Source organism: Myotis myotis, unplaced genomic scaffold (genome assembly GCF_014108235.1).
Source record: "Myotis myotis isolate mMyoMyo1 unplaced genomic scaffold, mMyoMyo1.p scaffold_m19_p_3, whole genome shotgun sequence".
NCBI classification, from domain to species: Eukaryota; Metazoa; Chordata; class Mammalia; order Chiroptera; family Vespertilionidae; genus Myotis; species Myotis myotis.
Genome location: NW_023416335.1, coordinates 133,900,190 through 133,923,513, shown reverse-complemented (window position 1 = coordinate 133,923,513; position 23,324 = coordinate 133,900,190).

The window sequence follows — 23,324 nt, the reverse complement described above, 5'->3', positions numbered from 1 at the left end:
TTATTATTATAGATAATGATTGGTAGAGGAAACAATACATTTGTAGATATTTATCTATCTCCAAATATATGTTCATATGTATAAGTGTGTTTATGTGTTATATTAGCAGTGTAGTAGTCACAGTAGAAAGAAATTAATATATTTTTTAGTTAAAATTTACAGGAATTTTTTAAAGATCTAAGATATGTAATAATTTTCATAAAGGACCAAAGAATGTTCCCTAGATTTCTAGGTTGTATGAGTAATAGTCCAATTACTTAAGATGATAAAGTATGGGGAAAGGTACAGTATTGTGACTAAGCAAAAGATAAAAATAAATAAAAAGCATACTAAAACCAGGTTTGTCTGTCTCTAAAGTTCACACTTTAAGTAATTCCTACAACCGTTCTTTTCTGTTTGCTGTGGGAAAAGCACAATCTTCTTTATGGTCTTATTCCATAGTGAACTATAACTGCCTAGGAGAAAGGAGGTTGCTTTGTATAATGTACACCTACCTTTAGAACACATCAAATAAACATAAAATATGAATGAGATGATAGTGTTAATTATGTACAGAGCTTTAAAATAAATCTCCTGCCTCTTTCTTTAAAAAATATAGTTGTTTCTTAGCATTCTTGGACAGAAAATTTACATTCATTACTCATAAGAATGAAGATTCAGAGAGAAAATTCACTGGAATAAGAATAGGGTATAGAGAGAAGGCAAAGTCTTTATGGGTCATTATGAATTCTATCTGGTGAATAAAAAAAAATTCCAATATTTGATTATTCTCTACTTACAAAAAATGTAATCATTTTTTTATTGAATTTATAGGGATGGCAATGGTTAATAACATTATATAGGTTTCAAGTGCACAATCCTATAATACATCCTTGGTATATTGTATTGTGCTCACCATCTCAAATCAAGTTACTTTCAATAACCATTTATCCCCCGTATGACCTTTTCTACTTCCTCTCACCTTGCTTCTCCTCCGGTAATCTCATAGTTTAATCAAATAATAGGTCTGGCAGAAGCTCAGGTAATTTTTTAAGAACTCAAATGGCTGTCAGTTTATAAATGTCTCTGCTTCTATACCTTGCTGTCATTATTACTCAGAAAATCTATTTTTTTACATTTTCCCATATATTTTTGTCTGCTTCTCTTTGTGTTAATGAACTAGAGGCCCATTGCACGAAGAGATTCATGCAATAGGCATTCCTTCCCCTGGCTGCTGGCAACGGTTTTCCTCTGGCATCCGGGACCCAGGCCTTTGCTCCAGCCTCAGTGGAGAAGGCAAGCCTCTTCAGTCTTCAGTCTTCAGTCTTCAGTCTTTGCTCTGTGCCTGCATATGCAAATTAACCACCATCTTTGTTGGGTTGATTTGCATACTCATCCTGATTGGCTGGTGGGAGTAGCAGAGTGACACCAGTTTGCATGTTTCTCTTTTATTAGTGTAGATGAAATCTCAAAATATATTTGTATGCAATTTTCCTAGTAAGAGAATCTAAATGATCTATCCATTCACTATTGACCCTTTGGTGGGGGCAGTGGGGAGAGGTCAATATTTCACCAGATATAAAAACTGTTGAATTTCAAAATGTATTAAAAAGCCCCATTTGTAGTTGATAATTGTTATTAGGTGCTTCAACTCAATATTCTACAGGTATCAAAAACAGATTTTTTTTCCTTTTAGTCTAATTACACAGAAAATAAGCTTTATATTTATGCATATCATGTTTCCTAAAGATAATTTCACATTTTCATTTTTTCCAACATTAGTATTATGTAATAACTATGCTATAATTAATTAATTAACTATTTATTTGTGCAATAAAAACAAAAAAACAAGACCCTAATTCAAAATCAAAATTAGCTAAAATATTAGACAGTTTATCAATAAAATTAATGAGGGCTTATTAAGCAAAAACAATGCATACTTTGTTTAAAATTTAAGAGATCAAATATGTCCTTGGAACATGGAAATGTATGTTTTTATAATTAATATCTTGCAGTGTTATGTCCACATTTTATTTTTCATAGACTAATATTAACTTCAAAGAATACTTTTCCTTGGTATATTTGAATCTTCTCTTTTCTTGAGACCATATGAGTAGAGATCAAGTGAATTCTGAGGCTTATTGACTTGGCTTTTATATTTTTCTACTATGTAGATTAAGAAGTTCAATACAATTGAGCATGGCGCAGGGGAAGCACAAGTATTCCAAGAATCTTTGGATCTAGGTTGACACCCCGGAGAATCCTGGGACTCTGAGTCTATGTCCTGTACCATATAGATTCTTGTCACATCTAATTCACAAAGTTGTTGTAGTGATAAAAAAATAAGATATTGCTGGTGAAAGAAGACCATTAATTGTGATGAAAATGTACTTGATTTTTAAAATTTTCATAGATGAGGAAACTAAGATTTAGAAAGACTAAATGACTAATTAATTATACATCATCATTAAAAAGGGCCATGCACTTTTTTCTTTGAAATTCTTTGTAGAGTGATATAAACTTGAGGTCAATGGTTAGAGTAATATCTCCTGCTTTTTCTAACTTTTAGCCTAAATCATTACTGTTGCACTTTAGTTCAGTTCTTTGTTTCTGCCCTGGTGCAAGGGGAGAACAGTTGTCCATCTACTAATATAGGAGCTCACTCACATACCACATACAGTGCTATTATTAGATGTCATCATTAGATGTGTTTTATTCAAGTCACGAAAATATCACTTCTTAGGTTTTACATGTTATTCTGATTTTCTAACTGTTTAATCATCTCTTTTCCTTTCAACGGTACTGTCTCCAATGTTTTATTTCTACTAAGTTTGAGGCACTGAAATTTGAAACACTATTTAAATAATAACTAGGCCAATTATAATTGTGATATCTCCACATTCTCTGGTTAATATTCACTTGGAATATTTGAGACTCATATTTTATTGTAACTTTAACTAGTGACCATTTACTATTTCAAATAAATTATGGTCATATGCCACAATCCATTCCCCCAAAGTGTGAAAATATAAACCTCATTTTGATGTAATTACATAATACCATTTTTCTTAAATTGCTTCACTATGTAAATGCCTTATTTTTTGTCTCAACTTAAGTCCCTTTTGGAGCTGAAATACATGGTTAGATATATAAAAGTTCTCATATTTATTGCTCCCTAATGGTACATAAAATATATAAAATACAATCTCAGATGGAATCACATTTGTTTGATTAAAACATTATTACCATGATTATTAGTTTCAGAAAAATTCAAACATCTTCACTCAGTTCTAGGGAGGCAAATGGTCAAGGGAATCTTCATCTTTTTCTTGCAAGGTTATAATTATTATCTTCAGGTGTTCCTTTCTTTTTTGGCTACAAGTTCATCCATACACTTGGCAGCTTGCAGATAATGAGTAAAGTATGTAAGTGATGAATTTCAATAATGACCTATTGTATAAAAAAGCCAAAATTTTTTCTAAGTAATAAAAATCAATACTAACATCATATTTAATATATTTGCAATGTTATATAATAATAATCAAATAAACAGTCAATTCATATAAGCCTGTCTTTCAGTCCATACTTAAAATTACCTTGTGTGTTTTGGAAAACAAATTAAATACTCCAAATTTTTATTAATACTTTAAATAACTTTCACTCTAATAATAAAATCCCTTTAAAATTATTTGGCAATATTTTCTTAGTTCTGATTCTATAAAATTTATCAGAATAGTAAAGATATCTGCATAATGGAATTTTTGCTAGGAAATAAAGTGAAATTCTTATAATTGATTTGATAATAAAATATCTACATGAACAATGATAAGAACAAGTTTCCAGGAAATAAAAAAAAAGTGCCAAAGAAGAAAAAATATATATATAAAAGAATACAAATAAGTAACACATGTGATATGGAAATGCGTTTATTGTCTTACATATCTCTTTTGTGGTCTTGTATCTAATATTTATTTTTAGAACTTTCAGTTTTAAGTAGCACAATTAAATTTTTTTCTGCCTTCTCCTCTCAGAGAGTTTTAAAAATATTAGGAGACATCTGTAACCCCAAACCACATTACATAAGAAAAACTAGCCAAATAAAATAAAGGTTAAGTAGAGATATGGAAAATCCCTAAGAGATGACAATGTTTAACTTTACCCAAGCCCTAGAAACAGCAATGGTTAATAAATCTCCTCCACTCTTTTGTATCCTAGCGTATTGTCTATAACAAAGAGCAATATTTCCCCATATGATTTATTTAGACTTGCTGTCCACTCTTTTTCTTTTTTTTTTAAAATATATTTTATTGATTTTTTACAGAGAGGAAGGGAGAGAGATAGAGAGTTAGAAACATCGATGGGAGAGAAACATCGATCAGCCGCCTCCTGCACATCTCCTACTGGGGATGTGCCCGCAACCCAGGTACATGCCCTTGACCGGAATCGAACCTGGGACCTTTCAGTCTGCAGGCCGACACTCTATCCACTGAGCCAAACCGGTTTCGGCATCTTTTTCATAAGTTATACAGACTCCCATAAGACTGACATATAACTCCCTTGTTTACCTATGAAAAGGCTAAACACAGATCTTTGACATTTTGTGTGAACCTAACAAGGCCAGAAACATACCCTCATATTTCCCATTTTTTTCCTCATGAATGATTAGCTGAATTGTTTGTTCTCTAAAATAGCTAGATACAGAGGTAAATATTTCTTGTTTTGATAAATGACTGTGACATCCCCTGATTGCAAAATCAATCTGACTCTAAATCATTCCAACTATTACTCATTTATTGTTTCTTATAAAAGCACTAGTGGCCCAGTGCACGGATTTATGCACATTGAAAGGAAATTAATTAGAAGAAAGATCCATGCAGTAATTATGATACTGCAAAAAATTACATGTCAAAATAGTATATATAATATAGTATTATGAAATTAAAATACAAAATATTTTGATATAGCTATTCGCCAACTTCTCTATAATAGAAGTGTCAGAGATAAAAGAAAATTTGTAAAATTTATATGAAAATAATATATAAATTGATTAATAAATAAACAATAGAAACATGATATAAAACTAACAAAGACATGATATAAAAATAACATAATATAAAAAGACATGATATAAAAACATTGATTAAAAACAATGACTGATAAATTGATTAAACATATTCTAATATCTCCCTGTATACCACATTAAGAGTAAAAAACTGTCAGAGTGCTTAACTAATTTCCCTTGTGATGAAGTATTTACAACTTTAACTTTAATGTCACATGGTCTTCGAATTTGAGAGAAATCAACATATAACTGACCATGTGCGAAAACGGGCTCAGGTAGAAATATTCCTACACTGTCTAGAGTTTTTCCTTGTGATTTACTAATAGTCATCACAAATGCTGGCATCACAGGAAACTGTCTTCTAATTAATTTAAATGGGAGGCCAGTGTCAGATGGGGACAAATCTATTCTTGGAATCAGAACAATATCTCCGTCCGCAGATCCTGTTAATACTTCAGCTTCAATTATGTTAGGTCACAATCTTTTGATAATAAATCTAGTACCATTACAAATACCCCATTTCTTATTAAGATTTCTCAGTATCATGATGATTGCACCTACTTTCAATTTGAATTTATGACATGGCATTCCCGAAAGAGTAATACTATTTAAGAAATTTGATAGGAAAATTTTCCTTCTCAGCATCATCCGTTGAATCAATGGAATCATCACTCAAATAGGTATGAAAATCTCCACTGAGTATATCCAAAATTTCTTCATTTAATTTATGAACATGCTCATTTTTAGGACAAAGAATTGCATATATATATATATATATATATATATATATATATATATATATATACTAGAGGCCCGGTGCACAAAAATTTGTGCACTCGGAGGGGAGGGGGGGTCCCTCAGCCCGGCCTGTGCCCTCTTGCAGTCTGGGACCCCTCGGGAGATAACAACCTGCTGGCTTAGGCCTGCTCCTGGGTGGCAGAGGGCAGGCCCAATCCCTAGGTGCAGCCCCTGGTTGGGCTCAGAGCAGGGCTGATTGGGGAGTTGGGGCGCCAACCCCTGTCATGCAGGGGGTGGATCGGGAGGTTGTGATGCCACCCTCAGTCACGCTCTGGGTAGGGCCGATTGGGGGGTTGGGGCACTGCCCTCTGTCACACTCAAGGCAGGGTCGATGGGGAGGTTGTGGCCCCACCCCCTGTCACGCACAGAGAAAGGCCAATCAGGGGGTTGGGGCACTGCCCCCTGTCCCTCACAGAGCAGGGCCCATCAGGGGGGTTGGGGCTCCATACCTTGTCATGCACAGAGCAGGGTGGATCAGGGGGTTGGGGTGCCGCCACTGTCACACTCAGGGCAGGGCTGATGGGGAGGTTATGGCTCTACCCCATCACACACAGAGCAGGGCCCATGGAGGGGGGGTTGAGGCTCCGCCCTCTATTACCCACAGAGCAGGGCCGATCAGGGGGTTGGGGTACCGCCACTCTCACACTCAGGGCAGGGCCAATGGGGAGGTTATGGCTCTACCCTGTCACACACAGAGCAGGGCCAATCAGGGGGTTGGGGCGCCGCACCCTGTCACACACAGAGCCGCAGGGTGATCAGGGGGTTGGGGAACTCTCCCCTATCAGGAACAGAGCAGGGCTGATCAGGGGTTTGGGGCACCTTCCCCTGTCACGAACAGAGCAGGGTGGATAAGGAGGTTGTGGCCCCTGTCACACACAGAGCCACAGTGCGATCAGGGGGTTTGGGCGCTGCCCCCGTCACACTGATCCCGGTGCCGGGAGTCCTCGCGTCTCCACTAATCCTGGTGCTGGGAGGCCTCACAGCCCCGCTGATCCCAGTGCTGGAAGGCATATTACCCTTTTACTATATAGGATAGAGGCCTGGTGCATGGGTGGGGGCTGGGTAGTTTGCCCTGAAGGGTGTCCTGGATCAGGGTGGGGGTCCCCACTGGGGTGCCCGGCCAGCCTGGGTGAGGGGATGATAGCTGTTTGCAGTTGGTCACACCCCCTTAAGGGTGCACATCCCCACTGGGTGCCTGGCCAGTCTGGGTGAGGGGCTGAGGGCTGTTTTCAGGCTGGCGGGTGACTGAAACTCCCAACCTCTCCATTTTTTCTTATTTTTTTTTTTATTCTGGGATATATTTACCTTCTATGGCTGTCACTGGAACTGAGAGCTAGCTTAGCTCTGAGGCTTGGCTCCAGCTCTGAGACCTCGGCTGCTGAAAGCAGGGATCTGGTTTGTTTGGGCTCTATAATTAAAACTCTGTTGCAACTCCAGTTCAGCTGGCTGGCTGAAAGCATGGGGATTGTTTAGCTTCTATATTTGCAACATTGTTTCTTAGAGTGCAAGCTCAGAGACTGGCAGCGGCAGGCGGGGAACCTTGGCTTCCTGTATCACTGGAGCAAGCAAGCCTCCTGTTCGCTTCAGCTGCCTGGCTGCCAGCTGCCATATTGGTTAGCTGTTAATTTGCATATCTCACTGATTAGCCAATGGGAAGGGTAGTGAAGTTACGGTTAATTACCATGTTTCTCTTTTATTAGATAGGATATATAAAATATATTTTATTGATTTTTTACAGAGAGGAAGGGAGAAGGATAGAGAGCCAGAAACATCGATGAGAGAGAAACATCGATCAGCGGCCTCCTGCACACCTCCCACTGGGGATGTGTCTGCACCCAAGGCACATGTCCTTGACTGGAACTGAACTTGGGACCCTTCAGTCTGCAGGCTGACGCTCTATCCTCTGAGCCAAACTGGTTAGGGCTAGATATATTTTTAATAGCATCTATACATATACTATTTCCAAAGGTAGCTTCAATAATATATCCATTACAAATCATTTCATGGGGGATTTCAATAATATTCATTCCTAAATCAAGCCTGCTATCAACTCTGCCATCTCTAAGTATTACTAACCATTTGCTATAAGCAGAATCCTCTGATCTCATATTTGTTGTAAGAGACAACTTTCTGAAACATCCCCAAACATTGCAGTACTTTAAACTTAAACTCATTTGTACTATGGCCGATCACATAGCATGTGGCACAACACTGAGACATTGTCAAAAATCCCCTCTAAGAAGGAAAACTTTATATGTATCATGCATGGGTGAGTCAATGTTTATTTTTAAATTGCCAGTGCGCATCATATGTACCGGCCGGTCAGTTAGTCAGTTCGATGGTTGGACGGATGGATGGAGGGTCACTTAGCTTTTTATATCCTATACTAGAGTCCCGGTGCACAAAAATTTGTGCACTGGAGGGGGGGGTTCCCTCAGCCCAGCTTGTCCCCTATCACATACTGGGAGCCCTCAGGGGATGTCCTACTCCCTGTTCCCTGCTCGCCTTGGGGAGCGGGCCTAAGCCACAGTCTGGTCTCCCTTTGTGGGAGGCGACTGGGCTGATCAGGGGAAAGCACCAGCCCCATAACCCCGCTGCTGCAGCCACTGCCAGTCACCGCAGCCACCAAAGTGTTTTCATAAAAATGGACTCTAGTCCCTTCACCATGAAAAAATGACAACTTTCTTTAGGCATTTTCAAGATGTGTCTTTCATAGGATATGACATTTCTTTCTTTCTTTCTTTTTTTATCCTCACCTGAGGATATATTTCCATTGATTTTTAGAGAATGTGGAAGAGAAAGGGAAAGACAGAGAGAAACATCAAAGTGAGAGGAACACCTTGATTAGTTGCCTCCTGCATGAGCCCTGACCTGGGCCCAGGCCAGGGAGGAGCCTGTATCCTAGGTACATGCCCTTAGTCAGAATTGAACCCAGACCCAGCAGTGGGCAGGCCGAGGCATTATCCACTGAGCAAAACCAGCTAGGACAAGATATGACATTTCTTTTTTTTTTTAAATATATTTTATTGATTTTTTACAGAGAGGAAGGGAGAGGGATAGAGTGTTAGAAACATCGATGAGTGAGAAACATTGAACAGCTGCCTCCTGCACACACCCTACTGGGGATGTGCCCACAACCAAGGTACATGCCCTTGACCAGAATCGAACCTGGGACCCTTCAGTCCACAGGCTGACGCTCTATCCACTGAGCCAAACCAGTTAGGGCAGGATATGACATTTCTTAACCCTCCAGCAGTGGACCTTCCTTTTTTTCTCCAGGAGTATGGTAAAAAACTCTAGATCACCTATTTGGATTCTTATTACCCAAGTTACTAAGACTATTACCAGTGGCATAGAGGGAGCTAAACCAATGAGCAGTCAGAAAAGCTGTTTCCTCTGTAGTTCACACCAATTGCCGGCTTGACCCCTGCCCAGGCCTAAAGCCTCTGGCTGAGTCATTAGCCCTGGGCAGGGGACCTACAGCTCCCTCAATCGTGGGCTGAGCCCCTGCTCCCCAAGATCGCTGGCTCTGCCCCTGCTCCCTGCCATTGCCAGCTCCCTCCCTGCTCCCTGCGATCACTGGCTCCGCCCCTGCACAGGCTTAACTCTTCTGGCCAAGGCCTTAGGCCTAGGCAGGAGACCTCCAGCTCCCACCATTGCTGGCTCCGCCCCTGCTACCCCTGATTGCTGGAACCGCCCCTGCCCAGACCTAAGGCCTCTGGCGGAGGCATTAGGCCTGGGCAGGGGACCCCCAGCTCCCTATGATAGCTGACTCCACCCTGTTCCCTGTGATCGCTGGCTCCGCCCATGCCCAGGCCTAACACCTCTAGCCAAGGCGTTAGGCCTGGGAAGGGGATCCCCAACTCCCTGCAATCTCCCACTCCGCCCCGCCTAGGTCTAATGCCTCTGACTGAGGTGTTAGGCCTGGGCAGAGGACCCCCAGCTCCCACCATCACTGGCTCTGCCCCTGCTACCAGCAATCTCTGGCACAACCCCTGCCCAGGCCTAAGGCCTCCAGAGGCCTTAGGCCTGGGCAGGGGACCCCCAGCTCTCCACAATCTCCCGCTCTGCCCCTGCCCAGGCATTAGGCAGGGCAGGGAACCCCCAGCTCCCCACGATCACCAACTCTGCCCCTGCTCCCTGTGATTGCCAGCTCCAACCCTGCCCAGGCCTAACGCCTCTGACCGAGGTGTCAGGCCTGGGCATGGGACCTCTCGGCTCTGATTGCAGGCTCTGATAGCTGATATCTGCTGAGTGCCTATAAATATGCAAATTAACCGCCATCTTTGTTGGTGGTTAACTTGCATATCGTGCTGATTAGCCAATGGGAGATGTAGCAAAGGTACGGTCAATTATCCTGTTTGTCTATTATTAGATAGGATAATAAAAAGCTAATATGCTAATTAGACCAAACAGCAGAACAACTGTCCAGACAACCTTCTGGATGAAGCCGGGGCTGCCAGGGCCCGCCGAGGCAACCGGGGCTATGAGGGCCGAGCCCCTTGCATGAATTTCGTGTATTGAGCCTCTAGTATATAGATAAGGTGATACCATCCTTCACTCTCATCTTCAAATCTTGGGTGTTCTCTCTCTTGCAATAGCCTGAATAAAATAAATTTCCTTGTTCTGTTTTTTATTATTGAGAGAAGGAATATTCAAAGATGTGCATCTAAGAAAAAGAAGGCAGAGGACATATTTCTGAATGACTTTCAAGAACATGGATTCTAAGCCATTACATCTGGATTACAAATACCATCTGTAACATAAAAAATTTTGAAACTTCAGCAAATTTACATAAAATGTTTTATCTTAGTAGACTCAATTTAAAATGGACATGAGTATATTACTTTTTTCATAGTGTCATTGAGAAATTAAATGTTACTATATCTGTGTGCATGTACATATATCACTTGGAACTAGGAAAGTCACTTAGTAAAGACTATTATTATTATTGCATTGATTTTTTTTTTCTCAAGTAAGTTGTAAAACAATATTCAACTTGGGAAATAAAATAAAACCAAGTAGGCTGGTAGAGCATCTCTAGATGCAATTTGGAATGAATGTGGGGTTATAAATTAAGAATCATTTAGAAAATCAAGTTATGCAAGATGAAGAAACTAATCAGGATAGAACAGAGAAAAAGTCCTCTAAATTGTGAATATAGGCCTCAGTTATAAGGACTAGGAATTAACTTACATATATACACAATACATACAAATTATTATATAAACAATTCCTTCTTCCTTCAAAGAAGACCTTGGCCTAAGTCTTTGTCAACCTCATGGAAATAGCTGATCCAAGAAGAATTGATCTCAATAATATATAAGCAATAATCAAATAGATAAATAGTTTATTAGAATATTTATGTTTATTCATTCAATCAACATTTCATTAGAACTCACTACACTATTGCCAGGCATTTTTTAATGATAAATTGGTTAAAAAAGATTAAATCGTACCTGTCATCAAAGAATTTTTATTTTACTGGGAGTGTTTGATAATAAACAACTAATATAAATTTTATGTTATGTTAATGATTAAGATTGGAAAAGAGAAAAAGTGAAACAAAATAAAAGAAATCAGGAATTCTGAGTAGTAGTAATGGGAGATCCTTGGAGTGCAATATTAAGTATGATGATCAGGGTAATTTTTGAATGGATGAGATTTATACAAAGACTTGCAGAATGTAGGCATATAGCCATGTGGATAAGTAGAACATACCAAGCAGAGGGAACAGTGAAGCAAAAACCCTGAAACAAAAATGTGATTGGTATATTTGAGGAAAAATAAGGAGACTGGAGTGACTGAAGCAGAATACTAAATAGAGAGAGTAGTAGAAAAAGAAATCTTAAAAAAAAATGGGGCCAGTTTATACAGGGTCTGATAAATGCAGATAAAGTTTTCCTTTTTCATCCTGAAAAAAATTAGTAGAAGAAATTAATAATCTACCTGTGGTTCAATAGGATTACTATTTCTGCACTTTGGGAAATAAAATAAATAACAGGGGTGATAGAAAAAGTTTGAGAGGGTATTAAAGAATGACAGAGGCTTAGTCCAGGGTAATAACAATGCATTAGTGAGAAGTGTTCAAATTATGGATGCATTTTAAAGGCAAGACAATGGGGTTTCTTAATAGTTTGAATGTTCAGTGTGAGAGAAAGGAATACAAATATAACTCCAAGGTTATTTATTTCAGAAACAAGAAGACTAGAGGTATTATTGATTAAGGGTAGATATGGGAAGAACAGGAGTTTAATATAGACATGTTGTGATTTAGACCTTTAGAAGTTATGCAAAAGGAGTTAATATAGGCATTTGCATAATTAAATCTAGACTTTGGGGAGAGGTCTTTAAATTGAGATATACATTTAAAAGTGTCATGTAAATTGTGTTTAAGAAATTGAATTGAATGTAACAACCAACTGATATAAAAGAAGAGAAAGTGAAAATGTGCATAATTTCCTGAAAACAAAACCAATAAACTAAAATTTAAGATAACTTAAATAAAAATAAGTAACACTATATTTATGGATTATATCACTCAATATTGTTACGGCATCAACCCTTTGCAAATTAAAGTACAGGTTAAATGCATCCCAATTGAAATTACAGAAGGCATGCTAAAGAAATTGAGAATCTGGTTTTAAAATAGATATATCAATAAAAAGACTACCGCACAGTCAAATAAACTTAAGAAACTAGAACAAGTTATAGTTTTTTCATTATTTGATATTACAATTTATTTTAAAGGCAGAGAAATTATGACCATATGATATTGGCATAAAGATCAATGTAACAGAAGATCAAGTTCAAAAATAATCTCACATGGTTAACTAGATTTCAACCAAACCTTGTCAAACATTCAATTAAAAATAAAAATCACAATAAATGTTTTGGGGATAAGAAAATAACCACATAGTCAAACCTCAAAATTACATTGAGAGGAATATAGTCCTAAAATAAAAACCTCGAGAAAACATAGAAAAATATTTTAATTATCAATGGGTAGACAAAGATAGTTTACATACAGCAATAACCATTAGAGAAAAAATATTGAGTGACACATCATCAAAAAGTAAAAACATATACTCATAATATATGGAAGCAAGGAAGTGGATTGCCTAGACAAATGACTTTATACAAAACTAAAGAATCTCTATAATTCAATAACTAAAAGACAAGTAAAATGGGCAAAGGACTTGGATAGATACTTTAAGAAAGTAGATATACAAATTAATGGTCCCAAGATGCCAGCAGAGTAGGTAAATGGTTCACTCACCTCCTTCCAGGACCAAAATGGAATTATAACTAAAATATTTAAAAAATTAACTGGAATAACCAACTGAAGAGTAGCTGAAAAGAAGTCTTATAACTAAGGATTTCCAGAAGAAGCCACATCTAGACTGGTGGAAAGGATGAAGATGTGAAAAAGACTGGCCCTGCTCCCATGGTCAGTGACTAAGATTCCAGAGCGATATCACAGTTTTAAATGTTCTCCCTGAGTAGTATGGGGTCTCAACCCAATGCCAGGCTTCGCAGCCTAGAGCACAAGAGCCAGGAAGAGACATCCACATGTGGTGATCTGGCTGTGAAAAATCAGTGGGGATTCTGTCCACCAGGGAGAGACAAGAGTCTGCTACAGACACAGGCAACCTCTTAAAGGGTCAATGCAAAACCTCCTTCACAGCCATTCACCCTGGGCTCTGGTGAAGTGAGGGAGGAAGTGGATAGAGTCATCTGAAGAGAGACTGGGGTTTATGCCTGTGGGAAGAGAGCTAAAGATACAGCCAACGAGATCCCTGTACTAAGTCCCACTCCCACACCACAAACATCATGTTTCTTGGGTGGAGCACTCCCCTCCTTATGGCATCAGCCTTGAGGAGTGCAATAACCATACCCTGTACACTCTTTTGCCTTATTTTTCAGATCTTGTTCCCTACTGAGGAGTTAGCTCTCTGGCCAGAGAGTAGAGGTCCAAGCAGACTCAGGGGTACCAGAAACTGAGTTTTGCGGCTTTGGGGCAGAAGACACCTCCCCCACCCCTCCACCTCCTCACCGCCCCCCCCCCCCCCCCCGACACACACACACTTTCTAGTGAACCTGAATGACACCTCCTCCTCACAGGAGATCTGCTTGCCCCACCTTCCAGGCTCCCTGCAGCAACACTCTACTGACTCCTGGCTGCCCCACCTTTTGGAATCTTGGTGCCCCCAGCCAATGGTGGAGGTCTAGATAGAATCTGAGACAGACTTGAATTGTGTGGCCCTGGGATGGGGGCAACTCACCCCACCTCTCCCCAAGCCTGACCATCAATTCCACCTCATGAGAGATTCCATAGCCCCACTTTCCTGATATCTGGCCCTGCCCTGCTGAGCTCAGGTACCTCATAATCTGGGACAGACTGAGTTTTGTGAGTCTAGGATGGGGCACATTTTTCCCTCACATACCTGACCAGTGCAGAGCCCTCTCTTCACACAGTGAAATCTTGAACTGTTTCGGCCTGATAAACTCTGCAGGCCTCACCCTGCCATCTCCCTGAGACTTGGAAAACCACAAAGGTCTTCAGACAACCAGTGGGGGCGGGGAAGCTAGACCGTGTATACCCTCAGACTTTTGTTGAATGACCTCAGACCCAGCATTGACACTGAGTTTGAACCTGTATCAGTCTGGAGAACACCACTCGTCACTACCTGGTGACTCAGTGAGAACCTACTTTATGCAACTTGAGTACCACCAGAAGTTCTTCCAGTGACCAAGCTGAATAGACATCCAACAGGTGGAGGCAAGTGGAGGTAGATCTCTGGATGCCTCAAGCTTTTTTCTAACCTGCCCCCAGGCTCTGGGCTGGTGAAAGCTGGCCTTGGTGTGAAGTTTGGTTCTTCCTATGGTTACAAAAACTCAACAGAGGCAGTCACAATCTGTGGATTACTTTGTAGTTCCAAACAGGTTGCCTACGGCAAGTCACAGGCAGGGTCTGACATTGACCTTCACCAGAGTTGCTCCCAAAAGGCCCCAGAACAAAAACACTCAATGGCCAGCTTCAGACAATATCAGAGCAGGACCCAATTAGCCTCACAAGTGGTATACTTAAAGGGAAATATCCACAGACACAATACAATGCTGATGTGAATTTCATTTAATGTGGTCAGCATTTGAACAGATTCTCAAACACTGTGGTTGAGTTGATCCTCACAGTCAGTCTGCCTGAGGTTGGATCCCACACATGAACAGACCAATAGCAATCAAGACTCAATTACAGCAGAAGTAATCACATAACCCACACAGGGACATATGTGGAGCACCCAGTTCAGGTGATCAAGGAGACTGTGCCACTGTGTTTTACAGGACACCTACTACATAAGGCCTTCCTACCTAGACTGAGAGACATAGAAGACCTATCTAATACATAGGAACAAGCACAAAGAGACGGCAAAAATGGGGAGAACTTTTTCTTTATGATACTATGCAAGCACAAAAAGAAACATGCCAAAAATGAGAAAACAAAATAAATCGCCAGAAAAAACAACAACAAAAAACTAGGTGAAATGGAGGCAAGCAATTTATCAGAGATAGAGTTCAAAACAATGCTTATAAGGACGGCTCAAGGAACTTGGTGAGAAATTCAAGGAACTTAGTAAGAACAGCAACAGAATGAAAAATGACATAGAAACTATGAAAAAGAACAAATCAGAAATGAAGAATAGACTAAAAGTAATAAATAGTATGTTGGATGAAGCAGAGAATCAAATCTGTGATTTGGAAGACAAGGTAGCAGAAAACACCAGAGCAGAAAAAAAAGTATTTTAAAAAATGAGGATAGTTTAAGGCAGTGGTTCTCAACCTTCCTAATGCCGCAACCCTTTAATATAGTTCCTCATGTTGTGGTGACTCCCAATTTTATTGTTACAAGTTGAACATAATTAAAGCATAGTGATTAATCACAAAAACAATATGTAATTATATATGTGTTTTCCAATGCTCTTAGGCGACCCCTGTGAAAGGGTCGTTCGACCCCCAAAGGGGTCGTGACCCACAGGTTGAGAACCACTGGTTTAAGGGATCTTTGGGACAACATGAAGCATAACAACATTGCCATCAGAGGCATACCTAAAGGACTGTGAAAGAGCAAGGGATTGAGAACCTAATTGAAAAAATAATGACTAAAAACTTCTCTGGCCTGGTAAAGAAAAAAGATACACAAGTTTAGAAAGCATGGGGAGTCCCAAACAAGATGATCCTAAAGATGCCCACACCAAAACACATCATAATTAAAATATTAGAGGTTAAAGACAATGAGAGAATCTTAAAAGCAGCAAGAAGAGATAATTAGTTCCCTATAAGACATCTCCTAAGACAGCTGATTTGTCAACAGAAACTTTGCAGACCAAAAGGAATTGGCACCAAATATGCAAAGTGATGAAAAGCAGGGAACTACAACCAAGGTTACTTTACCTAGAAAGATTTTCATTTAAAATTGAAAGGAAAACAAAGATCTTCCCAGAAAAAAAAAAATCTAACAAAGTTCAGTACTACCAGTATTAAAAGAAATGTTAAAGGGTCTTCTTGAAAAGAGAAGGAAAATAAATGAGAAGAGAGTGGTTATTTTTGTTTGTTTGTTTGTTTTTTGTTTGATTGCTTGTTTTTATTAATTCTCACCCAATAATATTTTTTTCTTTGATTTTATAGAGAGAGTGGAAAGGAGGGAAGGAGGGAGAGAGAGAAATATCAATGTGAGAGAGACACGTTATTGCCTCCTGCATGCTCCCTGACTGGGACCTGGGATTGATTCTACAACTCAGGTACATTTTCTTAACATGGAATTGAACCTGTGACTCTTAAGTGCATGGGCCTACACTCTAACCACTGAGCAACACTCAATGGCCAGCTTCAGACAATATCAGAGCAGGACCCAGAGCCAGAGGAACACACTGACCACCTGGGAGCAGATGCTCAACACAGGAGCTGCCTCCTGGTGGTCAGAGCACTCCCATGGCTGGAGCGCCACTCAGCTGATCGACAGGCACGAGACGCCAGGCTCACAGCTGGGGAGCGCCAATGCAGCAGTGTGAGCCTCTCCCACCTCCGCAGCAGCGTTATGGAGCAGTGGCACAGGCAGGCACAGAGGGGCCCGGATGAGTGGGAGCAACATGACACCTGGCCCAAGCTCAGGTTCCTCCCCGGCTGCCTGCTGCTTTGCATGCTACTACATCCCCCTAGGGGTCGCTGATTGCAAGAGGGCACAGGCCAGGCTGAGGGACGCCCCGGTGGATTCATGCACCGGGCCCCTAGTAAAATTATAAAACATTGAAGAAAGAAACTTAAAGACACATATAAGTGGAGGCATATACCATGTTTATGGATAAAAACTATCATCACAAAAATGTCCATTCTACCTAAGGCAATCTATAGATTCACCACAATTCCTATCAAGATGCCAACAGTGTGTTTCACAGAACTAGAACAAATATTCCAAAATATTATATGGCGCTACAAAAGACCCTGAATAGGCACAACAATATTGAGAAAAAAAGAATGAAGTTGGAGGAAATTATACTACACTAGAGGCCTGGTGCACAAATTTGTGCATGAGTGGGGTCCCTTGGCCAATCCAGTGATTGGGGCCAATCAGGGCTGTGGGAGTTTGGCCAGCCAGTCAGGGGTGGGTTGGAGGGGCTTCAGAAGGTTGGCCAGTTTGGGGGAGGGACTGTGGGAAAGTGACCGGCCCTCGTGATCAGCAGGCTGGAGGGAGGGGCCACAGGTGGTTGGCCAGCTGCCCCAATAAGAGTCATAGGGCTGGCCAGCCAGGGGGAGGGACCACGGGATGTTGGCCGGCAGGGGGCAGGGACCGCAGGGGGTTGGCCAGCCGGCCCTATTGGGGCCAATCGGGGCTGTGCAGCCAGGGGAAAGGGATGCGGGATGTTGGCCGGCTGTGAGAGGTTGGCTGTTGGAGGGCACTGACCACCACAGAGCAGCTCCTGCATTGAGCGTCTGCCCCTTGGTGGTCAGTGCACATCATAGCAACCAGTCGACCAGTCGTTCGGTCATTTGGTTGTCCGGTCACTTAGATTTTTATATATATATAGAAGGCCATAGTAATCAAATAGCATGCTCCTGGCATAAATATAGAGATCAATGAAACAGAATAGAGAGCCCAGAAATAAACTCACACCTTTATGGTCTATTAGTATTTGACAAAGGAGACAAAAACACACAATGAAGTAAAGACAGTTTCTTCAATAATTTGTGATGGAAAAATTGGACAGATATATGCAAAAAACAAAACAAAAAAAAACTAGATAGCCTTCTTTCACCATATACAAGAATAAACTCTAAATGGATTAAATATTTGAATGTAAGACTTGAAGCAATAGAAATTCTGGAAGAACATACAGGGAGTAAAATCTCAGCCATTTCTCATAGCAATATTTTTTCTGCTATATCACCTTGGGCAAGGGAACTGAAACAAAACACAAACAACTGGGACTACATCAAACTAAAAAGTTTTTGCACAGCAAAGGGAATCATCAGAAAAATAGAGACAACCCACTGAATGGGAGAACATATTTACCAAGGATACATCTGATGAGGGCTTAATATTCAAAATTTATAAAATAAAAACAAAACTCAAAACAGCTCAAAATAAAACAAAACAAAACAACAACAAAAAAACAATTCTGCCCTGGCTGGTGTGCTCAGTAATTAGTGCATCTACCTGTGCACTGAAGGGTCATGGGTTTGATTCCCAGTCAAGGGCACATACCTGGGTTGCAGGGTTCAATCCCTGGCCCCAGTCAGGGTGCATGCATGAGGCAACAAAGAGATGTGTCTCTCACGTCCACATTGATATTTCTCTCTCACTCTCAATCTCTTTCTCTCTCTCCCTTCCTCCCTCTTGCTTCCCTCCTTTCCAATCTCTCTAAAACTCAATGGAAAATAATATCCTCAGGTGAGGATTAACAACAACAACAAAACAAGCAAACAATCCAATTAAAACATGGGTAAAGGACCTGAATAGAAACTTTTCCAAAGAGGACATATAGTTGGCCAATAAATATATGGAAAATAAACATAAAAAGATGATCAATATCACTAACCATCAGAGAAATGCAAATTAAAACCACAATGAGATATCACCTCACATCTGTGAGAATGGCTATTATCAATAAATCAACAAAGAAAAGTGCTGGTGAGGATTGGAGAAACCAGAGCCGGCATGTATTGTTGTTGGAATGCATATTGGTGCAGCCACTGTGGAAAACAGTACGGAGTTTCCTCAAAAGATTAAAAATAGTACTGATTTATGACCCAACAATTTTACTTATAAGAATATACCCAAAGAAACCTGAACAATAATTTGAAAGAATATATGGGTCCTTATGCTTGTTTCTATGTTACTTATGATAGCCAAAAGTTGGAAGCAGCCTAATTGCCTATCAGTAAAGGAGTGGACCAAAAAGCTGTTGTACAATATACAATGCAATATTACTTGTCCATAAAAAAGAAGAATATCTTACCTTTTGGAACATCATGGATTGACCTGGAGATTATTATGCTAAGTTAAATAAGCCAGTCAGAGTAAGAAAAAATACCATATGATTTCACTTATATGTGGAGTAAAGGATAAAATGAACTGACAAACAAAATATAAATAAACTAATAAATACAGAGAATAACCTGACAGCTGTTGAGGGGAAGGGGGTTGGAGAGCTAGGTGAAAAGGGTGAAGGGATTATGCAAAAATCTACCTCATAGACACAGACAACAGTATGGCAATTACCAGAGGAAAAATGAGTTAGGAGGAGGTTGAAGTTGGTATAGGGGGAATAAATGGTGTTGGAAAGAGACCTGTTTCATTGTTTTAAGTTTCTTAGTTCCAGAATGTTTTTGTGGAAGGAAAAAAATGCTTATGAATAATCAGCATGGCTAATGAGAAGACAAACAAAAGAAGATAATTAAATTGAACGGAGAGGCAAATCTCAAGATTCTGCAAACTCCGTACTTTAAACTCTATAGGATCAGAATTATTTAGAAGAATACCAACTCTATTTTGTTCCCTTGATTGAGAATTTTAACAACAAAAGGCAGCATAATGATATAAAAACTTAATAGCTTACATTTATTTACAAAAATACATCATGTGTGATAAGATAACTTGAATATATCCCAGCAAGGTAGAAAAGATTGTAAGCCAAACTAAAACAAGGAAAAAGAAATGTAGGGAATCCTTAAATAACTTAAATGTATTTACATCCCCAAGATTCAATGATATGCACACAAAGGTACTCAAAGAATTGTTTGCTTTTACTATATCACTTTAACCTATTACTTTTATAGAAGATTCAAAGAATAAGAAAACCCTGAAAGTTAAAATGACAAAGGGGCTTTCTTGAATTATGAATGACTATGATAACTACAAACACCTTGACACTTCTCAGTATGCGTAGTCAACTGAAAAAAAGATAACAATAACATAGGGTGTGGACAAATTTGGGAATTATGTAAAGGCAAATATTAAAAAATGTATGTGATTTTCACCTCTGTTGTTTTTTTCTTTAAATTTTTTAAAAGGCATTGTTTCAATTTATACTAGTCAATCCTTTTAAAAATGATATTTTAATCTCAAGTTTTTATATATGTTTGGAACTATTTCAGATAAATAAGCAGGTATTGAGAGGTTGAGAATTTATATCCTTATATAATAATGTGTTTTAAATTAGCCCTAGCTGCAGTGGCTCAGTTGGTTGGAGTATCTTCTCATTCACCAAAAGGTTGCAGGTTCAACTCCAGGTGAGGGTGCATACCAGGCAGAGGGTCCATTCCCTTTGTAGGAGCACTCGGGGCATGTCTGGGAAGCAACAGATCCATGTTTCTCTCTCACATTTATGCTTCTCTCTCTCTCTTCTTTTCCTTTCCTATCTAAAAATCAATAAAAAAGGAAAACATTAGAAAACAGATTTGTTTTACATTAAAATCAGTTTTTGTTTCATTGCATCCCATTGCCTTCACAGGGCATGTGTGATTCTCATTAACAGTTACTGTAAAACACAACATAGAAAGTCAACATCAGCCCCGCCAGGCATGGCTCAGTGCTTGAGTATTGATCTATGAACCAGGAGGTAAGGGTTTGATTCCTGGTCAGGGCACATGCCCAGGTTGTGGGCTTGATCCCCAGTAGGGAAGCGTACAGGAGGCAGCCAATCAATGGTTCTCTTTTATCATTGATGTTTCTATTTCTCTACCTCCCCTTTCCTCTCTGAAATAAAAATAAAAATAAAAATAAATCACAAAAAAAGTCAACATAATTATTCATTGGTGACGGACCAAATTGAAATAAAAAAAGGAACAATTTCCTTGTAATCTGCCCTTTATTAATAAATGTTTTTCAACTAAGATGGTGGAATGAGTCCATCTGAATTTCTCAAAAACTAATGTTTTGAAAATAGATTAATTGGTATATAAATATAAAATATCCAACTGGCTATTTTACTTCTTTGAGCAAATAAATATACTTTTATTGAAAGCTTTACCTTTAGGCTCATAACTTTTTGATGTAGGATTTTAAAAAATTATAACAAATTAAAAATGAGATTTTTTAAAATACCAGCATAGCAGAAATTAAACATAAAGGAAATATTTTATTTGCTCCAGGAACATTGTTTTCATGGTTGTTACAAAAGGTCTGTATTCAGAAAATTTATATTCTAATAGCAGCAGTAAATTCCTTCTAATAAAAAAACATAACCTACTCGATTCTGTCTTTCATCCAAAAAGATTATTTTTATGTGTATATGCTGTACAATAATAAATAAGTGAGCCTCTGCTCCCACTTACACACTTGATGTTACTTAGAAAAGCAATGCACACATCTAGGTGTTCCTGACAACTCCCAGCTTTCTTCTGTCTAGATGAAAAGTCACAGGGCATTTGGAGTCCTGAGGTTGAGGCAAGTTCAATCAAAACATGTTGAAGCAAGCTGAGTGTAAATGTGAAAAACAGCAGAGCATATGCATTACAGTGTGGGCAATTTCAACAAATGGATTCCCTTCTCTCTCCCTTATTTAATGAACACATGTAAACTGTAAGAAAGAACTAGTCCAAACTATAAGAAAGAACTAATTAATGTCCAAACTCACACACACATACACGCACACTGACTCAAACTTGTGAAAGAAAAATAGCAAAGGTAAAACCTTTATAGTCAAGTTTGTCAGATTGCCCTAACTAACCATATTTGCTTACATTTATATTCTAAATACATTCTGTTTAATTCTATTGCATTACTCTCCAAAATTATATATTTTTTTCTAAATTCCAAAACAATCCAACTAATACTTGTGAGTCATTCATTGTTTGCAAAATGATCCTTTCACAGAATTTCCCATGCAGTGTCAAACTAATAGGTAAATACTTCTAGTGTCTATTTATTTACCAGTAGCCCAGTGCACAAAATTCATGCACTGGGGTGGGGGAGAAAAGGGCCCCCTCAGTCTGGCCTTCACCCTCTCCAATTCGGGACCCCTCGGGGAATGTCCGACTACCTGTTTGTGCCCACACTTTTAACAGATGACAGCTCCATTGTTGTTTCTTTCTTCTCATGCTTAAAACCATTGGAATCGGTAGGTATTCAAAGTGTGTATACATTTTGGGGAGACACCCTGTATATCTCTAGTCAGTGGTGAAAGGAACCAATAGCGGATTTGGAACCCCCAGACAGGGAACCTTGCTCACTCCCCACATGTCTCCCCACTTCACTTTCCACCTTCATGGGCAGTGGGAGAATCAATGTTTTCTCTCATTAACTGAGAAAAGCACGTACTGTCACCCGCTGCCCGGCAGGAGTGCGTTAGGCCCCAAGCAAGCGAGGCTCAGTCAGGGCAGCCTTCGCTCATGGGTGCTGGCACACAAAGTGCACATTCCTCCTCTGCAGTCGCCCTGACTATCCCACTGTTCCACTGAGAGGATTTAACTCCTCACCGCCTCTGGGTTCTTGATCTTGAACGCTGACTGAAGGCACCTCAGCGAGGGCCCAAGGGCCGACTGTGCCCACCAGGTGTGTCTGTCTGTACCTGCTCCCACTTCAGCACCTGCATTAGCCCCACAGAGGTGACCTTGTTGCTGCACTGGCCTCCTTGGGAACAGGGCATCACCACTCAGCCCTTTCACTGTCATATCACAGGCTCCCAGACTCAGCACCCAGAACACCCAGACACTCTCCAAAGAACGTGAGCATGTTGGAGGGGACATGTGCACATCCTGTGGGGGACTTAGGCATGCTGGGGTTGATAGAAGTGGAGCAGAGGGGCGGGGGAACTTGTGCGCGCCTTGGTCTGTGACTGTTGCAGGCGCACGAGGGTGACAGCACGCTGGGGGATGTTCGTTCGCATGCAAGGCGCGGGAGGAGAGGATGTGCACACCAGAGACCTGTGGCTTTGCAGATCCGCAAACCCCCATGGCATGGCCAGGAGGACGTCAGTCTGGCCCACCA